Genomic DNA, 13728 nt, shown 5'->3' with positions numbered 1-13728 from the left:
CCCGGGTGTCTCTCTTCGATGCACGTAACGAGAACATCACCGCCAAGTGCCTCATGGCTAAGGCCACCAACAAGGTAACCCCCAATATCAAAACCACCATTATTCCTAATCCTCCTTCAACGGATGATGTTGATAATGGTAAGAGGTCTAATGAGGAGATTAATGAATTTGAGTCCTTCATGAGTAAGCTCAAGGGAAAATCCAAGAAGCACTTCGTTGCTCTCTTGGAACAACTTGGTGAAGCCAATGACATGATAGAGGCTCACAAAGAAACCATCTCTAAGATGGAAGGTCATAGTCATGATTACACCGATGAGATATCGGATCTATCTAATGATCTTGCTAAAGAGCGTGGGCACCGTTTGGCTCTTGAGGAGTCACACAACGATCACCATGCCAAATTAAAGAAAGATCTTGATCATGCTCTTTGTTGTGTCTCATGTTCTAACTTCTGAGAAGGCTAAACTTGGGGTTGATCATGCTAGACTCCAGGAGGTGTTTGATGTACTTGACAAGGCCCATAAGGTCTTGAAAGGTGCTCATGCAAACCTCAAGGAGTCTCATGCTCAACTCCAAGTTAAGCTTACCAAGGAAAAGGCCGCATTTCCGCACATGGTCTTAATTGACAATGCAAATGCTTCTAACCCATGTTGTGAGCATGTGCATCTTGTGGAGGAGAATGCCAAGTTGAAGGAACAACTCGAGAAAGGTCTTGTGTCATGCATACAAGGCGAGAAGAACCTAAATGACCTTTTGAGCAATCAAAAGGAAGTTGTGGGCAAGGAGGGATTTGGGTTCACGCCCAAGTCCAAGAACAAGAAGAAGAACAAGGAGAAGAGTAACAAGACCAATCTACCTCCCCTGCTCAAGCAAACTTTTGTTAAGGAGGGAGAGGGTGCTCCTAAGAAGAAGAATGACAATGCGAGGAATGGTGATGCCAAAGAGCGCAAAGCCATCTCTCCCAACAAAGCCGACGACTTTAACCCTTCTTATGTGTTGTGTCGTGCTAGCGATGGGCATGTTTATGCTAAATTTGTTGGTTCTTCTTATGAGTACATTGAATGGTCTATTTGGGTTCCTAAGACCCTTGTTACTAACATCAAATGACCCATTACTCAATGGGTACCTAAAACCAAGCATTGATATCTTGTAGGTTTTTGCTTCCGGTGGGGGATCATGGTTGCTCGATAGTGGAGCAACAAATCATATGACCGGGAGCAAGTACTTGATGGTGGACGTGCACAAGATCCCATCTATGCCCACCAATGTCGAATGGGGTGATGCCTCACATTCTAAGGTATTGGGTCTTGGCAAGGTTGTCATTTCTCATGATCTAACGATCGAGAAAGTCATGCTTGTTGAGTCCCTTCCATTCAATTTACTTTACGTTCGTCAAATTGCACTCATGGGCTTTGCCACCTTCTTTGATATTGATACCGTGGCCCTCTTGTGGAGCAAGACTCTTAAAGTAGCCTTTGTTGGGCATGTCGAGAACGGTCTCTATGTGATTAAGTTTTCGGAGCAACCCACTAAGACCGCGACATGCCTAATGGCTAAAGTTGATGTGGGATGGCTTTGGCATCACCGTTTAGCCCACATCAATATGAGATCTTTGCAAAGTCTTCTAAAGGGGGACCATGTTCATGGACTAACGAATGTTAGTTTTGCCAAAGATCGTGTTTGCAGTGCTTGTATCGAAGGAAAGCTTCATGAGACGGCTCACCCTCCCACGACTATCATCTACTCGAAGAGACCCTTGGAGCTCCTGCACATGGACCTCTTAGGGCCTCCATCCTTTGATAGTCTTGGGGGTAGAAAGTATTGCTTGGTGATTGTGGATGATTATTCAAGATACACTTGGGTATACTTCTTCAAGAGGAAGAGTGAGACTCAACAAACCGTCATCGACTTTGCAAATGAAGCTCAACGTCAACATAATGCAAAGATCCTGACAATAAGAAGTGACAACGGCACCGAGTTCAAGAACTACACCCTGGATGAGTTTCTTAGTGATGAAGGGATCAAGCATCAATATTCTTCACCATATACCCCTCAACAAAATGGTGTTGCGGAGAGGAAGAACCGGACGTTGATGGATGCGGCAAGGACCATGATGGCGGAGTTCAAGTCTCCATACAACTTTTGGGCCGAAGCCATCAACACAACATGTCATGCATCCAATCGGCTCTATCTCCGCAAAGGCTTGAACAAGACTCCATATGAGATACTCACTGGGAACAAGCCCAATCTCAAGTACTTCCGGGTGTTCGGGTGTAAGTGTTTCATTCTCAAGAAAGGTGTTCATTTGTCTAAATTCGAGGCTAGAGCTCATGAGGGCATATTTGTTGGTTATGCTACAAACTCTCATGCTTACCGTGTTCTCAACAAGTCCAACAGACTCATTGAGGAGACGTGTAACGTAGAGTTTGATGAAAATAACGGCTCCCAAGTGGAGCAAAGTGGTACTTGTGATGTAGGTGATGAAATTCCTCCCCAAGCCATAAGAAGAATGTGTATTGGTCATATCCTACCCATTGAGGAACCCCTTGTGGCCGAAGGAGAAGGACAATGCTCCACCTCTGTGGAGCCTTCACCTACTCAAGACCAACATGCTTCCGAAGAACAAAGTGAAGGCCCTCAACCTCGGGAACAAGACCAAGGGCAAGATCAATCTCAAGATGGTGGTGAACCTCCACATGATGCCCAAGGTCAAGTTTTCCCCCTCGAGCAAGTTCAAGATCTTGAGCAAGCTCAAGATCAAGAACAAGATCATGACGATGCTCAAGATGATCAAGTGAACCCTCCTCTTTCGACATCCGAGGAGGAATTGGAGCATCGTGCCACGAAGATTGCTTCCAAACTCACCACCAAAGGTCATCTCATGGAGAATGTGGTTGGAAGCCTAAGAAAGGGGGTAAGCACTCGTAGAGAATTAGCAAACTATTGTGAACATCACGCGTTTGTCTCTTGTGTTGAACCCCATAAGGTCTATGAGGCACTCGAAGACTCGGATTGGCTCAATGCCATGCATGAAGAACTCAACAACTTCGAGTACAACAAGGTGTGGAGGTTGGTGCCAAGGCCTTCCGGGAACCATAACATCATTGGAACCAAGTGGATCTTCAAGAACAAACAAGATGCTCATGGCAACATCATTCGCAACAAGGCAAGATTGGTGGCACAAGGCTACTCCCAAGTCGAGGGTATCGACTACGGTGAAACCTTTGCTCCCGTTGCTCGCCTTGAATCCATTCGTTTGTTGATTGCTTATGCTTCCCATCACAACTTTAAGTTGCAACAAATGGATATTAAAAGTGCTTTTCTTAATGGTCCTATTAATGAGTTGGTCTATGTCAAGCAACCCCCCGGGTTCGAGGATCCCTTCTTCCCGGATCATGTGTATCAACTCGATAAGGCGCTCTATGGCCTTAAACAAGCCCCGCGTGTGTGGTATGACCACCTTACCGAGTTGTTACAAGACCGTGGATTTGAAGTGGGGCTAATCGATCCCACTCTTTTTACTAAGAAGGTCAAAGGGCAGTTGTTTGTATGCCAACTATATGTTGATGACATTATCTTTGGTTCCCCTAACAAAGCTTTCAATGAATAATTTGCCGCTCTCATGACCTCTAAGTTCAAGATGTCTTCGATGGGAGAGTTGAAGTTCTTCCTTGGTTTTGATATCAAACAAAGAAGAGAAGGTACCTTCATCAACCAAGCCAAATACACTCAAGACATGCTCAAGAGATTCAAGTTAACTGATGTCAAGCCGGCCTCTACTCCAATGCCCACAAAGTGCCAACTTGACATTGATCCCAATGGAAAGCGGTGGATCAAAAGGTATATCGCTCCATGATTGGCTCCTTGCTTTACCTTTTTGCATCTAGACCGGATATCATGTTGAGTGTGGGGATGTGTGCACGGTTTCAAGCTGCACCGAAGGGAAGTCACTATGTGGCGGTCAAGCGAATCTTTCGATATTTGGCTCATACCCCAAACTTTGGCTTATGGTACCCAAGAGGGGCAAACTTCAAGCTTGAAGGATTTACGGATTCCGATTGGGTGGGAGATAAAGTGGATAGGAAGTCCACTTCCGGAGGGTGCCAGTTTCTTGGGTGCTCTTTGGTGAATTGGTCTTCCAAAAAGCAAAGTTATGTATCTCTCTCGTCCACCGAAGCTGAATATGTGGCGGCAGGTAGTTGTTGTGCACAACTCTTATGGATGAGGCAAACTTTAAAGGAATACGGTGTCATTTGTGACAAAGTGCCTCTTTGGTGTGACAACAAAAGTGCCATCAAGATTTCTCTCAACTCGGTGCAACACTTCAAGACGAAGCACATTGAGATTCGGTATCATTTCATCCGGGATCACATTAGGCGAGGAGAGATCGATCTCAAGTATGTCAACACTCATGATAAGCTTGCAGATATTTTCACGAAGCCCTTGGATGAAGCAAGATTTCATGAGTTAAGGCATGAGCTAAATATCATTGATTCGAGCAATGTGACTTGAACCCTTGCACATCCCACCCCACTCAACTTGGTGTCTAGCTTAGATGTAGGCATGGACATAGGGGGGGTGTTGTTCTCTCAATGAACTCTCCCTCCCCCCATTATGCATAAATCGATCAACCCTTTCACATTAGCCATTTCTGATGGTACTTGTGCTTCAAAGATGAGTGTTGGTGATGGGCCCAAGGATAATTCTTCGCGGTGCCATACCAATTGACTCAAACATAGGTGGCTCCGACCACCGCCCTCTCCTGAGAGAGGCCAGAGCTCGCTCTGTTTCGTGTGGTTGTTTGTGTTTGAGTGGTTGCTGGTCCGTTGTTTGTGTGTGTGTTGCCTTCTTGGTCTTCGCTTTCTCTTGGTCCCGCTTTCCGTTTTTTTTGGAGCGTTAGCCGTTGGTCTAGAAGCCGTGTGGTTGCTGAAGCGGTACTACCGCTGGTGGCGAGCGGTACTACCGCTCCTAGTGGTACTACCGCCCTCCAGCACTGTACTACCATTGTGAGGCGCGGGCAGGGGGTTATATCGGGGGCAGGGGGAGTTTCCTCTCCCCCATACCCATTTGCTCGCCCCCTCGCCCTGTTCCTCTCTCTCTTCATCAACCGGCGCCGCGGGAGGGCTCCGGCGGATCTCCCTCTCCGGGGCGCTCCTCTCCATTTCCTTTGGTGGAGTCGATCCCCACCCTGTCCTCTTGCCATGGATGCCGGTATTGCCCCCGTTCCCTGTTTCCTTTTTTCTAGATTTCCAATCTAGATTTTTAGGGGCAATAGCAGTTGCATCTCTAGATTTTTGTCCAGATCTAGGCTTGAGTAAGATGGAGAATGCTTCTAGACAGTTTGGATTAGTGTTTGGTTGGAGTATTTTTGAATTTGGTAGGACGGTAATACCGGATCTGAACACGGCAGTAGGAAACTGCTGTTTCCCTGCCTCGAGTGGTACTACCGCTCTTCCAGAGCGGTACTACCGCTTGGAGCGGTACTACCACTCTCTCCAGAGCGGTACTACCGCTTGGAGCGGTACTACCACTCTCTCCAGAGCGGTACTATCGCTTGGAGCGGTACTACCGCTCAAGGGTCACGGTACTACCGCCCTTCTACCAGTTTCCATCATACTCGTACCTCTCAGTGATCCTTTTTGTTCGTGTTTGTGGCTTACGCTCATTCTTTCTGGTTGTTTGCGTGTTTGTGTGTGTGGTTCCAGGTGATGAGGTTCCTGAGCATCAGGCTCGTCGTGTCAACCCCGGTCGTGCCTCGTCCAAGCGCTACCGCACCACTGAGCCTGTCGGAGGATCTTCTAGTGCTCCACCTCCTCCTCAACTACAGAAGAAGCCTGGGGTCAAGCCAAAGTCAGGCAAAACCGTGCCTGAAATGCCGCCCAAGGAGTTCTGGGCAAGGCGCCGCCGCAACCCGTATGAGGTCGACCAAGACCCCACTTTGGTCAACCGTCCGTTCTGGAATAGGTTCCAGTTTGCCATCTTCTTTGATGTCCTCAAAGCCAAGAAGAATCTCTATGTCAACATGCACTCCATCGACACTGAGCACATGGAGAACGATCCTGACTACTTTGGTGAAGCTCTTCAGATGTGCACTCAACTGAACATTCTCAGGATCATGCAATTCAACAAGGACTATGATGCTGATATTGTGGCCCAATTCTATTCTACGGTTCACCTTGGGAGTGATGAGGACAGGACACTGACTTGGATGACAAATGGAAAGTTGCTTTCAGTCAAGTGGAAAGCTTTCATGCAGTTGATTGGGGTGGAAGATCTAGGTCTTGAGTCTTCTGTCGGCTTTCGCCCCCACCGTCGCGTCAATGCCACCCACAAGCAAGCTCTATGGCCCTACTGCACTTTGAGGATCAACCTTGAGACGAAGAAGGAAATCTATGAGCTGCTTGCCTATCTGGATATCCTTCACCGTATCTTCAGAGAGACTCTTTTCCCTCGTATCGAGAATCTGGACCAGGTTCACTCCTATCTCGTGGACATGCTTCTCTTCTGCCAGCGTGAGAAGGGACAGAACACCGGGGAGTCCTTGGATATCTCTCATGTTATGTGGTCTGAGCTGCTTTCTGCTATCTCCAAGCGCAAGTGCCCGATTTATGGTCCGTTCATTATGCTGCTCATTGAGAAGGCCTGGGATCGTGTCTATCCCGAGGTGGTGCTGGAGATTGGAGAGTTGGTTTCTCATGATGTCAAGCGTCTGAGGAACAAGGATAACTGGGGCACTCAGGCCCCTAGGACTGGAGTTCCTTCATCTGCTGCTGCCATGGAGACTGAGGAGGAGATTGGGGCTGCGACTGAGGATGAAGATGATGACTACGTGCCTTCTGAGGCAGAGCCCTTTTGGGCCAAGAGGCTCAAGACCAAGGTGAAGAAGCTGTTCTGCATGGAGTCTCACGGTCAGTACATGACTCATGTGGCTGAGAAGAAGGCCCGAGGTCGCCACAAGGAGCTCATGTGTCAGATGGGTGCTATTATGATTAGTGGTTCTGAGGATCAGCTTACCGAGGAGGAGTAGTGGGTTCAGCAGCATTGCCCTTGGACTAATTCTGATGCTGAGCACTTCCCGGCTGACGATAGTGGCGTAGATGATCCCTCTGAGATCTGATGTGTGTCCCTCGCTTGCCATCTCCTGGAGCTGTAGCAGCACTCCCTCTCTTTTGGTGTCTCGATGCCAAAGGGGGAGAGAGTTTAGGGATTTGTGCTTTTGTGTCTTCCGTCTTCTGTGTTTGTGTTTTCACATGTTGCTTTATTTGGTTTGTGTCAGTGAGACCTTAGTTCTGGTTCTGTCAGTGAGACCTAAGCTCGAGTCATATGGTGTGAGACATATGCTACCTTACCTTTCCAGTATCATTATCTATGTCTATCTAGCTTATGAGTTGCATGCTTATCCTGTTATCTATATGTTGCTCTCATATAGCTTGCTTAGGTAGTTGGTCTCTAAAATGTAGGGGGAGCATTGATCCTGGCATCTGTGCCGTGTAGTCCAAAGCACTTATCTAGGTAGCACACATCCAGGGGGAGCCCTTCTACATTTTAGGATGGTTGTGTTTTTGCGCTTATCCTATATCTATCATATTATGCAAATCCCGTATTGTCATCAATCCACCAAAAAGGGGGAGATTGTAAGGTCATATTTTTTCCCAAGATGTTTTAGTGATTGATGACAATGCTTGTGCGGACTAATCGCGTGCATTAAGTTCTTTCAGAGATTCATCCTTTGGCACGAGACGATTTTCTCCCCTCGGTGTTCTTTTCAAGACGGTGTAGCTCCTTCGTTTCATTGTTGGTGGTCCAGTCTCGTAGGAGTCACTGTACTATCAAGAGGGGATCCGCTTTGGTAAGACTTGGGTGGAATCAACACGTACACATCCATATCACACCCGTCGTTTTCTTTCCGCTTCATTGGAGCTTCCGTTTTCCCCTTAGTATGCTTTGCTCTGCCCCAGCGGTAGTACCGCGACTCACAGCGGTAGTACCACCGAAGCTCCCCAGCGGTAGTACAGCTCTCAGAGCGGTAGTACCGCTCCAAGCGGTAGTACCTCTCTCCTAACGGTAGTACCACTTGGGACCTTCGGCCGTAGTACCGCAGTGCCTCCGGGCTACTGCCGCCTCGATTCGAGAATGATGTTTTTCGTGTCGGGTTTTGCGGTACTAAGGGCGGTAGTTGTGGTGGTAGTACCGCTCCAAGCGGTAGTACCGCTCCTACCACCACGGTAGTACCGCCCTGGGGTCAGGCCCCTGTCAGCGCGGCAGTACCGCTGGGTTGAGCGGTAGTACCACCCGGAGCGATAGTACCGCCCTTCCCAGCGGTAGTACTGCTCTGAGCGGGGCTGCTCAGTGGGATAACGGTTGGATTGTCCCCCCCCCCACTATATAAAGGGGTCTTCTTCCTCAAAGTTGACCTAGTCTTTCCCCCAAAGCTCCATTGTTTCTCCAAGCTCCATTTTCGCCCGATCTCTCTCCCTAGCCAATCAAACTTGTTGATTTGCTCGGGATTGGTTGAGAAGGCCCAGATCTACACTTCCACCAAGAGAAATTTGATTCCCCCCACTTATCCCTAGCGGATCTTGTTACTCTTGGGTGTTGCGCACCCTAAACGGTTGAGGTCACCTCGAAGCCATACTCCATTGTGAAGCTTCGTGGTGTTGTTGGGAGCCTTCAAGTGTTGTGGAGATAGCCCCGATCTTGTTTGTAAAGGTCCGGTTGCCGCCTTCAAGGGCTCCAATAGTAGAATCACGATATCTCGCATTGTGTGAGGGCGTGAGGAGATTACGGTGGCCCTAGTGGCTTCTTGGGGAGCATTGTGCCTCCACACCGCTCTAACGGAGACGTACTTCCCCTTAAAAGGAAGGAACTTCGGTAACACATCCTCGTCTCCATCGGCTCCACTCCTGGTTATCTTGTCCCTTTACTTTTGCAAGCTTACTTGAGTTATATCCATTGCTTGCTTGTGTGCTTATTGTCTTTGCATCATTTAGGTTGTCCACGTAGTTGCACATCTAGACAACCTATTTCATTGCTAGGTTTAAATTGTTAAAGAGAAGTCTAAAAATTGTTAGTTGCCTATTCACCCCCCCTCTAGTCAACCATATCGATCCTTTCAAATACCTTACTGGCCAGTAATCCAGTCCTAACAACGCCAAATATCGGCGAGCCCATGCTACTGTACATAGCTGCAACACAACCAAGTTGTAAGCGCAGTGCTCATCGTCGAACGAGAGGTTGACGGATACAAATTCCCGCTCCAAAAGTCGGTTTATTACGTATCCACAGTCCTCACCCCATGCAAATCCTGATACCCACACTATCAAAAAAATAGCATACACGGTCTTCATGGCATCCCGGAAGCTGCGACACTATTTTCAAGAGTGTTCGATTACGGTGGCCTCCGAAGTACCACTCAATGACATAATAAACAACAGCGACTCTACGGGCCGGATTGCTAAATGGGCCATCGAGCTCCTTCCGTTCGACATAATATACAAACCACGGCAGGCCATCAAGTTGCAAGTACTGGCTGACTTTGTCGCCGAATGGACAGAAGCCGAACTCCCTAAAGAGTACGGCACGTATTCCAATTGGATCATGCACTTCGACGGCTCTAAAATGCTGGCCGGATTGGGAGAAGGTGTAGTCCTGACGTCTCCCACCGGAGACACGGTCCAGTACGTCCTCCAAACATTATACACAGACTCCAACAATGCAGCTGAATGTGAGGCTCTATTGCACGGTCTTCGGATGGCGGTCTCTATGGGCATCCAACGCCTGGAAGTGCTTGGGGATTCGAACCTCACAATATCACAAATAAACAGAGACTTTGACGCCAAGGATCCGAAAATGGCGGCCTACCATAATGCCGTGCTCAAAATTTCAGCTCGGTTCGAGGGGCTCGAATTCCACCATGTGGCTCGAGAAAACAATCACACGGCTGATGTTCTCGCCCGCATCGGCGCTAAACGCGACCCTGTCCCACCTAACATATTCCTGGAATGGTTGTTCAAGCCATCTGTGGTATGGGAAGGGGAGTCCGGCAATACTAGCACGGATCCGAACACACCCCCAGATTCTGAACCATCAGACATAATTGAAGGATCTGCCACCGAAATAACATCTTCGGCCCATGAAATCATGGTCGTAGTCGCCCCATGCACTGAGCCTTTCTTGGCCTACCGAAATAGGCAGGAGCTCCCAGAAGACCAAAACGAAGCACGCTGCATTGTCCGGTGTTCTAAAGCTTACAAAGTCCATGAAGGGAACTCTACAAGAAAAGTGCCACCAGAGTGCTCCAAAGATGCATCTCTGAGGAGGAAGGGTGGCAGCTCTTGGCTGAAATCCATGCCGGACTGGCGGGCACCACGCCGTGGCTCGGGCGCTAGTCAGCAAGGCTTTCCGTACAGGCTTCTATTGGCCGACGGCCCGAGCAGACCCACAGGACCTTGTCCAACACTGCGTCAGTTGCCAGCTCCTCACCAATCAGAGTCATATGCCCCCTACTGCTCTCCAAAAAATTCCCATAACCTGGCCCTTCACGGTCTAGGTGGTGGATATGGTCGGACCTCTTAAAGGAGGAAGCCATAAGAAAAAATACTTATTGGTCATCATGGACAAGTTCACCAAATGGATAGAAGCCAAACCAGTCAAAATGGCCGAATCCAGACCAGTCATAGACTTCATATCCGGGGTCGTACACCGATACGGCGTCCCCCACAGCATCATCATGGATAATGGCTCCAATTTCACAACCGATGAGGTGAAAACTTGGTGCGGCAAAATGGGCATTAAGCTCGACTACGCATCCGTCTACCATCCCCAAACAAACGGCCAGGTCGAATGGGCAAACGGTCTCATTATGAGCGGCATCAAACCCAGACTAGTGCGATCTTTGACAAAGTCAGATACGCACTGGGTCGAGGAGCTCGACTCCGTACTCTAGGGGATGCGGACCACGCCGAATCGCACCACCGGATATACACCATTTTTTATGGTGTACGGCGCGGAAGCAGTACTACCCTGCGACATAATACATGATTCACCACGCGTACGCATGTACGAAGAGAAGGAAGCCGAGCTAGATCGGCAGGATAACTTGGATGCCCTGGAGGAGGAGCCCGACGTTGCAAAATCCCGCTCCACATTCTATCAACAACAGGCTCGACGATACCAAAGCAGAGAAGTACGGGCCAAAACTTACAATATTGGCGAACTCGTTCTACGCCTACCGGAGAAGAACAAGGACAAGCTCAAACCCAAGTGGGAATGTCCCTTTGTCATTGACAAAGTTCTCACCGGAGGAGCCTACTGCTTACGTAATGCATCCGATAACAGGCTCGAGCTGAACCCATGGAACACGGCCAGACTCCGGAGATTGTACGCCTAACTCCGAACTCAATGTTCGTCTCCTTACTCCCTCCCTTTTATTTATGCTCCATCCCTTCTCCTTTCTCGACTTTTTCTTCCTCTCCACACAAAGTATTTAATATAGTACGGACTTCTGGATCACTCCGGCCGCACTATGTGTGTAAGCAATACCTGGGGGCTTCCTATACAGAAGCTAAAAATAAATACTCTAATGGCTTTTCGCCTATCACATATGCATTTCTTTTTCCATATGTGCCTTTTCTTCACCATTATATGCATTGATATGACTTAAGATGTGGCCAAGCTGGGTTGCCTGGCTCTTGTGTTTAGGCCCTACATCACCGTTAATTCGGCTAGGGCATAAGGGGAGCACCTCTGCGATTGTTACTGCTGGTTCAGCCGGATGTGTACCTCAGACTGGGTGAAGCCGAAAGCTAGTTTCCTCCAGAGAATATTCGATCGGTGAACAAAAGATGTATTCGTTAATTACAACATAAATTCCCAGAAGTCTTATATCCTGCGCCATCATTCGCAGTCCGTACATGTGCATCGTTGCATGCATACCCAGGGAAAGGAACCCCTAAAGGAACTATTCTCCTTGGAAGATGTTTCTTACTATCCATGTAATATAACATAACTAGTTGGGTACTTTTCTGTTCAAGCACTTATGACCCCTATGCCTAGTTTCCACGCATACCCCGGTTTTGAATAACTGAGCGGGTATTCGGACACACCCCGGACTGTAGGATCCGGGGGCTGAAGCGAAAAGGTCTGCCATGACAAATGATTTAATCCGGCTAGGGACTACATACGTCCATTGAATTAGACAATCACTTAGACTGACTATATTCCTCCTTTATACCATCCAGCAGGCTATCTAGCTTACAATCCTGTTGAGAATACTTGGCGGCTAACTCTACCTGGTCATATACCAGACTAACGGGAATTTCTTGCCCATCTGGACCCGCCGGTCCTACTTCGGCCATATGGTTCGGGTCCAGCTTGCTGTAGGGCGTCTTCACCATTGCCCAAGCTTCTCTTGCACCTTACCGGCAAGCTGATATCTTCCACAATCGGAAGCGCCACCGGGCTCCTTGAAGCAGATCCACAAGCTCCCCCATGCCATTCGGGAGGAAGCTTGATGGCCACAAGGCCTGAGTAACGCCGTGCATCACCCGCCGAGCTCGCTCGTGCAACTATGAAAGTTCTTGTAGTATCTCGCCCGCAGATGATGGCATCTCCTCCTCGGGGCAACCCGTTAACATTCCTACAAGCAAAATTCTTTCAATACACTTCCACGCTGAACTGTAATATAGTTCGTCTGGGCACTCACCGTAAATACCGCATCAAAGCCTTTTGTTCTCCTTCACGGAGTCCGCCAGTTGAGCGCGGACGTCTTTTAATTCCACGTCCAGCCGAATATTGGCATCTGGAAGATTGTTCTTCTCTTGCCTAACTTGCGTAAGGATGCGTTCGCCAGCCTTTAGCTGCCTTTTGAGATGGGAATCGTCATTCGTTACGCCCTCCGGATTCACCCCGGGATTGTCTGCAGAATTTTCTGTTAGACTAGTCATACTAGCCACTTACTAACCGGGGCATCTTCGTACAATTGAGACGAATGTTACCAGATGAGGCCTTCTGGGATTCCTCTAACTTGGCAACCGTGTCCCTCAGCTGGGCCTTGCATTCCTCCAGCTCCTGAGCTAATTGTTCATTCTTATCTACAAGGACCTGTGCATAAATTGATCCTTAAAACAGTTGTTCCAATCGTTTCAAGTCTCACGGGCTACTGTTATACATGCTTATCAAAATTTCTTACCTGTATATCTTTGGTATACTTGTCCGTCGCTCGGGCAAGCCCGCCTTGAGCTGCTCGGATGTATGCGTCCCCCGAATTGAAGGCATTAAAAGCCTCTTCAGAGAAGATGTTGTTCCGAAGCACGGCCCTCTGCCACCGGAGATTCATGGCACTCTCTACTTCGGAGTTCATGGCCGATAGCATATCCGTGTCCTTTGTCGGAGAACTATGCGGCACTGGCCCCATGTCCACCTCCACTCTCGAAACCGGTTCTAGAACCCGGCTGGTGGTGGCGTGAGTGGCGGGATCCCCGGATATAGTCCGGCTGCTCCTTTTCCTGCCAGGACACGAAGGGCGCTGTTATACTTCAAATACCATAATCGCAGGACAGGTTTTTGCTTTACCTCTGCAGCGGTGTGTCGACCCTAACCGCCTTACTCTTGAGCCTGCCCAATCCGGACGCCCGTGTTCGACGAGTCCCTAGGGGCTCGGCCCCGTGCTCCGATCGCCATTTCTGCAAACAGCACGACGCCTCAAGGGTAAGGCATGATACCTGAGGG

Source organism: Triticum aestivum, chromosome 1B, assembly GCF_018294505.1.
Source record: "Triticum aestivum cultivar Chinese Spring chromosome 1B, IWGSC CS RefSeq v2.1, whole genome shotgun sequence".
In the NCBI taxonomy this organism is placed as follows: domain Eukaryota; kingdom Viridiplantae; phylum Streptophyta; class Magnoliopsida; order Poales; family Poaceae; genus Triticum; species Triticum aestivum.
This window is presented reverse-complemented; position numbering follows the sequence as displayed.